The sequence below is a fragment of the Anguilla rostrata genome, chromosome 1 (assembly GCF_018555375.3).
Source record: "Anguilla rostrata isolate EN2019 chromosome 1, ASM1855537v3, whole genome shotgun sequence".
Taxonomy (NCBI): domain Eukaryota; kingdom Metazoa; phylum Chordata; class Actinopteri; order Anguilliformes; family Anguillidae; genus Anguilla; species Anguilla rostrata.
Genome location: NC_057933.1, coordinates 85,685,996 through 85,697,048, shown reverse-complemented (window position 1 = coordinate 85,697,048; position 11,053 = coordinate 85,685,996). Strand labels below are relative to the sequence as shown.

The 11,053-nt window shown below is 45.6% G+C and overlaps 1 long non-coding RNA gene across 1 annotated transcript; it reads left to right on the top strand.

Annotated features, from left to right (window-relative positions):
* The first annotated feature begins 5,883 nt into the window (after window positions 1-5,883).
* On the top strand, window positions 5,884-9,589 carry LOC135238905 (uncharacterized). The gene is made up of 2 exons (XR_010325226.1): window positions 5,884-7,272; window positions 8,681-9,589. It is a non-coding gene; the product is annotated as an uncharacterized LOC135238905 (long non-coding RNA).
* Window positions 9,590-11,053: the final 1,464 nt, after the last annotated feature.

The window sequence follows — 11,053 nt, the reverse complement described above, 5'->3', positions numbered from 1 at the left end:
TAGTTGAATGAAATTTGAATTAATGAAATTTTATTTGTATAGCACCTTTCCATTGTCAGCGTCACAGGGTGCTTCACAGATCATTAAAAACAATTAGCATAACCCCGTTATGGCACACACAATACAGCAACACACTACACAATTACATCACTGAAATGTCTGTCTGTACAAAAAGATTTTCAAAGGCCATTTAAAACAGTGCACAGTGATTACCAATCTAATTTCCCAGGGAAGACTACTCCCAAGCCAAGGAGGTGCAGTGCCAAAAGCTCAGTTACCCCTGGTTTTAAATGCCCTGAGTCCTAACCTGAACCCTAAACCCTGGTCACATGACCTGAGAGTCCCACCCATAAGATATGGGTACGGAAGTTCAGAAACATCAGAGGGAGCTCAACCAAGAAGTGCCATGAAGCGATTAGTAATATTTTAATATTTTATCTATCCTGTGTTTCACTGGTAGCCAGTGACCAATAATAATCCATTCTGGATGAAACAAAAACATATATAACTGATTCAAGTTCTTGATGAGTGACAACCAACTCTAATTTATAAATATTACTAAGATGATAAAAATCCTAAATAATGATATATAGATCAAACATGATTCCTAAATTCCTTAAAGATCTTACATGAGTAGCTAGTGAACCGAGGCTCAACTGTTCCTTGGATGTCATGCTATCTGGGCCAATAACAAGAATTTCAGTTTCCTTGCAGTTTAGCTGAAGAAAAATTCTAGCCATATAAGCCTTAATGGTAGTCAGCAGTCTTGCAGTACGGTACACCTGTCTGTCTTATTAGGTTTAAAAGGGATGTACAGTTGAGTATGTCTGCATAGCAACGATAAGAGACATATTTGAGGCTTTTAATAACTTGACCAAGGGAAGCATATAAATAGCGAATGAGATGGGCCCAAGACTTAAGCCCTGTGGAACACCACATGAAAATATTGGCATTAATGCAAACATTGCTGGCTATGTGAGAAGGAACTGGAAATAGTTTGTTTCTGAGATTTCTTCCCTTTGGGGAGTTTTCTTTCCACTGTAAAAATTAGTGTTTTTCTCCCCACTGGGCAGTTTTTAGCTCGCTTGCTTTTTGGGGGTTCGGGTGTGGTTCCTTCCCAATTTTCCTTCTGCTCTCTGTGACATAAGACTTTCTGTCAGGTCACTACAGTGCTATACAAAAATGTTGATTTGATTTGTCACGCACAGACACAAACACCAACTCCCAACCCTGTGCACACACACACACAATAAATACATACAGCACACCACCTCAAACTAACCCCACAGTATACCATCTCACCCATGAAGCATAACCATTTTTTGTTACTGTAACTATATTCAATGCAATGGTAGGTGTTTGATGACCACTGTAGATACAAACTGTTATTGTTATAATTCCGAATTATGAAAACACAACAATCTACAAAGAATCTCAGGAGAACATAAAGTATCTCTGCAATATAATAATGCTCACAGAAAAACACACTCAGACACTGGCAGCACACACACACTTACACACTCACACATCGGCAGTACACACACACACACACACACACACACACACACATCAGCAGCACACACACACACACACACTCACACATCGGCAGCACACACACACACACACATTGGCAGTACACACACTCTCACACACACACTCAAACACTGGCAGCACACACACACACACTCTCACACACATACACTCAAACACTGGCAGCAAACACACACACACACTATCACACACACACTCAAACACTGGCAGCACACACACACACACACACTCACATGGGCAGCACACACACACACACTCTCACGCACACACACACACACACACACACACATCGGCAGCACACACACACACACTCTCACGCACACACACACACACTCACAGATTGGCAGTACACACACTCTCACCACACACACACTCAAACACTGGCAGCACACACACACACACACAAGCTCAAACACAATATCTGAAATGAAGGTTAGTGTCACTATACAAACAACTGAAAGGGGTTTGTGACTGAGTGCTCTAATCTTTATTTGCACTGACACGGCAGACCTACAGCAGATGGGACTCCTTCTGGGCGGATCGTTGGAAGCTCACCTGTCACATGGCCACAGGTGGTCGCTGACCGGTCTCCATGGCAGCTGGTGCAATCCCGTCCCATCCTGACCTCGGCTGCCTTCTGTGGGAATCTGGAAAACTGCTCCCATTTTCCACAGTCCTGGATCTTCAGGAATACACCCTGTTCACTTAACAGGAAGGATTTTTAGTCTTTTACCTTCACTAATCTCTATGGTTGCAAAGTGAACCTACAAGTGGAGTCTAGCCATCAAAGTTTTATATATGCTATTAGACAGACAGACAGACAGACGGGGGCCCTAATGGAACTGCAGACACACAGAGAGACAGACAGACAGACCGACACAGTGCCCTTAGAGGACTGCAGATAAGAGAGAAATGCAGTTTTATGTACATGGTGAATCAGAAGAGGCCAGACACTTTTGGTGTGTGACTGTTCCTCCTCAGCGGCTGTTCTCTGCTCAGCTAATGACCTTTCACCTTTATTTGCCGGTCTGTCACAATGTTGGGCTCTCATCCAGAACTCCCGTATCAACCTCCCACCAGCAACTGGCAACACACACATGCACGCATGCATGCACGCAGGCACACACACTCATACACACACACATGCTCTCTCTCACACACATACAGACAGACACCACACACACAGGCACACATTCTCTCTCAGACACTTGCACACATGCACACACACACACATGCTCAAGCACACACACACACACACACACACGCTCCAGCACACACACACACATGTTCAAGCACACATACACACACATGCTAAAGCACGCACACACACACACACACACACACGCTCAAGCACACACACACACACGCCCAAGCACACACACACTCTAAGTTGCTTTATTAGCCGGACATGTCAATAGCAATCTATAAATTATAAATATACAGGGGAATAATTACAGAGGCATAACACCACAATAAATATAAGACAATAATACGCACACACACACGCTTATAAACAAACACACTTACACACATACACTCTTTACCTCTTTTCTCATACACACATTCATTCTCTCTCTCACACACACAGAGTCATTAAGGACTCAGCAGTTCTACTGTTACTGCTGTATGTAATTATATTACTGTGTATCAATCTAGCTCGTGAGAAACTGCTTTGGAGTTTCCGTTCTATGCTATGGTTTATTCTGCCGAATGCTATTTCAGTCTAAACAGGAAGAAACTTAAATAAGAACTGTCTCAAACTGATACTTAGAAAAGCTTAAGCTCAAGCAACAAATGAGTGTGTCATTGGAGAGCAGTTAATAGTGTCTGTGTGCCAGCTCCTAGGTGATTTTAAAAATAGACTAGCTCTTCCTTGGCTTTGGAAACAATTGCGTAAAAAAGTTAGCCTAGCTTAGTGTCAGGCAAGCTGATACCTATTGTGCAACACTCCCAAAGTAGAGAGCCAAGCCCTGATGCAGCTTCAGCCAAACACATTCAGAAAACACATTCTTTATACTTTCAGATTCATTTTGAAATATATTATGATAATCAGTAAGAGCAGTTCCGTGGGTGTGGGTGTGTGAGAGTGTTTGTGAGGTGGTATGAATGTGCTGTGTGTGAGCGTGTGTGTGAGTATGTGTGTGTGTGTGCATGTGCTGTGTGTGTGTGTGTGTGTGTGGGGAGAGGTTCTGAATTCTGCTCTAACAGCTGTATCAGTTTAGCTAGCGGCTGGCTGAGCTTCCCTAGGCTGTTGAAGGAGGAATGGAGTGGAGCTCTGAAATAGCTGGAAGGGTTGGGTTTCGGGATAAGCCTGTGTGTGTGTGTGTGTGTGTGCTTGCGTGTGAGTGCATGTGTGTGTGTGGTGTGTGTGTGAGTGCGTGTGTGTGTGTGTGTGTGTGTGTGTGTGAGTGCATGTGTGTGTGTGTGTGCGTGCGTGTGAGTGCACGTGTGTGTGTGTGTGTGTGTGTGTGTGTGTGAGTGCATGTGTGCGTGTGTGTGTGTGTGTGGGATAAGCCAGTCTTACTGCAGCTTTCTATGAATGGGGCCCCAGACCCCTACACAAGGCTGCCTGCCCTGCCCTGTCCCAGCCTGATTTTAGAACACAGGTGTTGACCTTAAACAACAAGAACAGCTTCTGCCATTTCTGAACACTACCGCTGAACACTGCTGTACACTGCTGAACACATGCAGGCCGCTCACTGAGGCTTTTCTAATGAGATGACATCATCACAGGTTTATTTCCTCACCAGGGAGAGACTGTATGAAAGCATGTGTAAGCGTGTCCTCAGCCTTTAGAACTTCTGCAGTAGCCACAATTACAATGAGTGATTAAAGACCCTAGTGTGTATGTGTGTGTGTGTGAGAGAGAGAGAGAGTGTATATCCATGTGAGTGTGTGTGAGAGAGAGAGAGAGTGTATATCCATGTGAGTGTGTGTGTGTGTGTGTGTGTGTGAGAGAGAGAGAGAGAGTGTGTATATCCATGTGAGTGTGTGTGTGAGTGTGTGTGTGTATGTGAGTGTGTATATCCATGTGAGTGTGTGTGTGTGTGTGAGTATGAGTGTGTGTGGTGGTGTGTTTGTGTGTGTGAGTGTGAGAGTGTGTGTGGGTGTTTGTGTGTGTGAGTGTGAGAGTGTGTGTGAGCAGAGCATTTACAGCATGATTATGGACCCGTGTGTGTGTGTGAGAGAGAGAGTGTGTGTGTGTGTTTGAGAGTCTGTGTGTGTGTGAGAATGTGGGTGTGTGTTTGTGTGTGTGAGTATGAGAGTGTGTGTGGGTGTTTGTGTGTGTGTGTGTGAGAGTGTGTGTGGGTGTGTGTTTGTCTGTGTGTGTGAGTGTGAAAGTGTGTGTGTGTGTATATCCATGTGAGTGTGTGTGCGAGAGTGTGAAAGTGTGTGTGAGCAGAGCATTTACAGCATGATTATGGACCTATATGTGTGTGAGAGAGAGAGAGTGTGTGTGTGTGTTGAGTGTGAGAGCGTGTGTGTGTGTGTGTATGTGTGTGTGTGGGTGTATCCTCCTGATACCCGGCAAAGAAAGGTTGAATATTTACATTTTTTTGACATGATAGCAGTATCATGGATGACAAAAACACACTGCAGTGAAAATGCAGGTGTGCAGGTTTCAGCATGCAGCAGACTGCGGCCTCCTAGGATTAAGACCAGAGACCCAGCTGCCCTGCAGGGGAACACATACGTATTAAACTGAGTTGTTGGGACTTTGTTATATTGGAACATTTCTTTCATGAATATTCCTGAATGACTGAATAAATTATTACTTTAACATCAATGGAAAGCCAGTCATGGCAGAATGACAGAAATTGGTACACAGTACATCGTTTGTTTTCAAACGTTGCATTTTCTCTAATATGTAACACAAAACAAGTATTTCTATCCCTCTGAAAACAGAAAATTGGGCTTTAATGTTGAATTATCCCCCCATGAATGAAACTCAAAGTATATCTTTCCAGACATACTGAACTTAAGAGAAAACATTTATTCACATCTCAAAAGTATTTTATGAACGCTGAGCAGAAATAGCAGAAAAACTGAGCAGAGAATAAACATATTTATGTGTGGCTCGTCGCTGAAATAAAGAACTGCTGACGCGTTCCGGAAAGGTCCGTCATGTTGAGCACCCTTCTCAGCTGTGCTAATAAAATGCTCCCCACAGCTGCTCCCTCCGTCCTCTGCTGCTTTTTTCGGGAGCCCCTGGCATTCTCGGGGGTGGGGAGAGGGGTGTAGGGTGTCCGGGGCACAGGGGGAACAGCTGAGAGGTGTGATTTCACAGGCTGGCGTGCCCTGTCATGGGGCTGATTGGACGGGACAGGAGGTCCAGGCGAGTCCCAGGCTTCTAAAGGACACCAGCAGGTGGCAGGCCCGTGGCTAGAAAAGGCCTGCCCTGGACTCAGTCCAGCAGCCCACCGGCAGGGACAAGCAGGAGCTCCTCAGAGCACCACCAGCAGCCCACCGCCGAGCACAACCAGGAGCTCCACCGCCGAGCACAACCAGGAGCTCCACCGCCGAGCACCACCAGCAGCCCACCGCCGAGCACAACCAGGAGCTCCACCGCCGAGCACAACCAGGAGCTCCACCGCCGAGCACAACCAGGAGCTCCACCGCCGAGCACAACCAGAAGCTCCACCGCTGAGCACAACCAGGAGCTCCACCGCCGAGTACAACCAGGAGCTCCACCGTCGAACACAACCAGGAGCTCCACTGCTGAGCACAACCAGAAGCTCCACCGCTGAGCACAACCAGAAGCGCCACAGAGAACAGGGAGCAGGCGCTGGACTGAGGAGCTCCAGGCTCCCCTTTACCAGAAAGGAGCTCCAGGATCCGGCCTGCCTTCTGCGCTCGGGCTGCAGGTAAAATGTGTGGTTTTACGGGTTGATCCGATCCCTCCAGGCCAGGACGTCACTGCTCTCATTCCGAGGGCCGTGAGAGATCTGGTATTTAATCTGGCCGTAAAGATTAAATTGATTCACTTTTAAATCTACTGGTGAGTACTTCAATGTTCTGTTCACAGCAGATGTTATGGTATTTAATACTTTTAAAGTACTTAAACTACAATTGCAGCTGTAATATTATTGGGATGGCTCAGTTTACAGGAATATTAATGATAAATTCATACTAAAATGCATGTTTTCCATGACTAACGCAGCTATGTCCATACAGACTGTGGCCATTTTGCTGTTAAAATCATTTTGGTTTTGATAGTGCTGTGACTGATGTATATATTTCATATCATATCAACATTTCAATCAAGAAATAGTGAAAAAAGTGAATGACCTCTCCAGGGGTCAGTAAGCTCAGGGACATAAGATAGGGGGGGAGAGGGAGAGAGAGAGGCTGAGAGAGAGAGAGAGAGAGAGAAAGAGAGAGGGGGGAAAGAGATTGAAAGAAGGAGGGAGTGCCAGATGAAACTTGTTCCTGCGTCTCTTTGATCAGATGTGCGGTTTGTGGCTGTAAGAGCTCCACATATAATTCAGTGAAAATGAGGAAAGTAAAGGCATAGTAAGACACCAACGTGAGGCTGTAACATGAGGATGTCTGGAGGTGTGTTTGCTTTGGACAGGAAACATTCCAGGGGCAAATCGACACCCTTGCCTTCACTGGAAGTAAGCCCTGTGCCCGCCTCCTGCCCCGCCCCCACCACCTCACATGATAGCAGTGGAACACAACAAGGGAGAAGAACCAGGACAGGAAGAACCACTCATCAAGGTGCAGTGACATCCCCCCCCTCCCCCCAACCCCTGACTTCCACACCACACCCTAACACTGGGAGTGCTATTATCTGACTGTTCAGTCTTTACCCAGTATGTTTCTGCATTTAACTGCCTGCTACACACTGCACTCTGAGGACAAGTTTCTCATAACTTCTCATAACACACAGGTGGAGTTAGAGCACCAGCATTATACACAGGTGGAGTTAGAGCACCAGCATTATACACAGGTGGAGTTAGAGCACCAGCATTATACACAGGTGGAGGTAGAGCACTAGCATTATACACAGGTGGAGTTAGAGCACCAGCATTATACACAGGTGGAGTTAGAGCACCAGCATTATACACAGGTGGAGGTAGAGCACCAGCATTATACACAGGTGGAGGTAGAGCACTAGCATTATACACAGGAGGAGGTAGAGCACTAGCATTATACACAGGTGGAGTTAGAGCACTAGCATTATACACAGGTGGAGGTAGAGCACTAGCATTATACACAGGTGGAGTTAGACCACCAGCATTATACACAGGTGGAGGTAGAGCACCAGCATTATACACAGGTGGAGGTAGAGCACCAGCATTATACACAGGTGGAGGTAGAGCACCAGCATTATACACAGGTGGAGGTAGAGCACCAGCATTATACACAGGTGGAGTTAGAGCACCAGCATTATACACAGGTGGAGTTAGACCACCAGCATTATACACAGGTGGAGTTAGAGCACTAGCATTATACACAGGTGGAGGTAGAGCACCAGCCATCTAAGTGGGTTGAATGACAGCATGGGGCTAATGACTCAGTTACATGATGCTGCTCTTTCTCTGGAATGTGAGAGACATCACCTTCGTTCTCTGGAACTTGAGCGACATCACCTTCGTTCTCTGGAACGCGAGAGACCAAACTGTTGCCCTCTGGGGCTACATGCTTCCTTATATTCCCATATGAATCACTATCAGATATGGAATGTAAGGAAGTGTGTGGTTTTGGAAGGTCCTGGTCACCATGGCGATGTCCTGATGGATATGCAGAAGGGGCGGAGCTTCACTCTGATGGGCACCATTACAGAAGCAATGCTGACACCGGTGTGCTGCGGAGTCTGAGGGGAAATGACCTTCCCTCGACAGACAAGCCCACACTTCCAGCTCTCTCTGTCCACTGCAATACTGCTGCAACAATCACACACATTCATCAAACAAAATGTCTGCTTGTGCAACAAAGATGGCTGTTTGTGTAACAAAGATTGCTGTTTGTAATCATACAAAGGCATACGTGTTTTACCTGGACAACAAAGGGAATTTCACTTTGAGAAAGACCATGGAGGACAGAACTGCTCTCAAATGAGAGATTTATATCTGCAGCATAACATTAAACCAGCTCTGTGGGGTCTCTCTTCTCCATCCTGCAGGTACAGGTAAGCCCCACCCCTCCGGCTAAGAGAAGCAGCACGTCCTGCTGTGGCTGGTAAAACGGAACCAAGTCAGGTGTTTCTGCGAGGTTTGGTCCCCTTCAACCAGCTACTGCACCGTGAAATCAGCCAGCAAGACTGCACATCAACCAGCTCCTGCACCATGCAATCAGCCAGCAAGACCGCGCACCAACCAGCTCCTGCACCATGCAATCAGCCAGCAAGACCGCACACCAAACAGCTACTGCACCATGCAATCAGCCAGCAAGACCACACAACCAGCTACCCGAACATCAAATCAGACAGCAGGCCCACCCTGCCTTATGTTAAGTGTCCCAGTGCATACGAGAGCTTCAGCATTCAAGCTCACCTGTAGGTGGAGTTTTACCTGTGCAGCAGAGCCCAAGCCTCAGGTCCTGTTTCTCTTTCATTCCCAGCGTCTGCTGGATGTGGCTCTCACGGCCCCTGGCAGACTGCAGGGCCCACAAGGCCTTTCCATTACAACTACCAAACACAAGCCTGGCTCTGCTTTCCATTACAACTACCAAACACAAGTCTGGCTCTGCTTTCCATTACAACTACCAAACACAAGCCTGGCTCTGCTTTCCATTACAACTACCAAACACAAGCCTGGCTCTGCTTTCCATTACAACTACCAAACAAAAGTCGGGCTCCGCTTTCCACAAAAACTACCAAACACAAGCCTGGCTCTGCTTTCCATTACAACTACCAAACACAAGCCAGGTTCTAGGTTCTGCTCTTATGAAGTTGTGCTTTTTGCTTCAGTTGTTTCTTGCTCATTTTAAATGTTGCTGTAGACCTGTTATGACTCACAAATGTCCAAATGAGAGCCCTGTTGGGCCTTGCAGGCTCCAATCTCTGAAAAATAAAACAACCAACGGAACTTTATCTGTGAATGATTTTTTCCTGTATTTGACACAAACTGTAATTTCTGTGTGTGTGTGTGTGGGGGGGGATATACCCCGGACAGGTCCCATCACAGGGAACACACATCATTCGCTTACACACTCATACATGAATGTAATGTAATACATACTTGTCGATTTTCTCCAATTATTCTCTAGTTAGCCTAACCTATCTTTGAAGTGTGGGGGGAAACCAGAGTCCACAGAGGAAGCCCACACAGGCACAAGGAGAACATGCAAACTCTACACATTTGAAACCAGGGCCATGTTAGTGTGAGGCGACAGTACTATCCATTGCACCACTGTACTGCCCAAAACATGTTTATATACATATATAGTTTTTGTATAAATATATATTGCAAATTGTATATTTTTACATGAATCTAAGGATGTAGGCACTAATATAATAAATTACAATTATAAACAGAATTATTAACCTTCATCCTCCATCCCCACCTAAAATATAACTCTATATCTAGTTTATTTCCTTTAGGAACAATGAGTGCCTGCCTATATTCACTGTTCAGGTTTTCATGTTACACAAAACTGTGGGCTTGAATTTTCCAAAGTCAGTGCCCAATTGACCTTAGGTTATCCAGGCCCGGTCTCAAGGTTAAAGGTCATCACTCAAAAACATATTCGGAGCATCTCTAAACACACTTACTGTGGGAAGCCAATTGAGTCGAAAACCAAGCTTCTCCAAATGTAACCTCTGTTAAGCCCTTTCCAGTACGCTTTGTGTCCAAAATCAACACTGCCATCTTTTGGCGAGAACGGAAATCGCGAACACACTTTTAATGAGAAACCTCTTCAAACCTCGCAAACAAAACATTTAGAATTAACAGGTTGCTTTCGTCTCTGAATGCCAAATTTCTAAAGCCAATAATACCCATTCCTGTATAATTTTTTGTTGGTGTCAAAGACCCCCACGCTGAAGATCTTAGATATGGCCGAATGGTGGGTTCTGGTCATGAGTTATCATGTTCATTGAAGACAAGTCAACACTTAAGACATTATCTCGGAAAACATTTTCCCATCCTTTAAAAATTCAGTACAACAGCGAAACCAACAAATCTTATATAGTCAGCTCGTATCGTCGCTTTTGCTGCCGCGGCAGTGCTAAAGCGGGCTTGCCGGGGACGGAAATGCTGCTTAGTGTGTGCGCTTATCCGCGTGCCCGGAACCGCTCATTAATGGGGTTAATTCTCAAATTCAATTAAATGTACACAAGTCGTCTATTACACCTTATCGCGAGGCTTTCTTATTTCTAAATCCCTATTCCTCCGCACTCAGTTCAAAATTATTATAATTAGACACCAGTGTGTAATTTAAATGTCCATTGGGGTCATAAACATCCACTTGCCTGCCTTTAAATGACTGCATATCGAGCACTTCGACTGAGAACATTACATTGTCGTCAATCAAGTACAGGGGAACAACCTGTTTC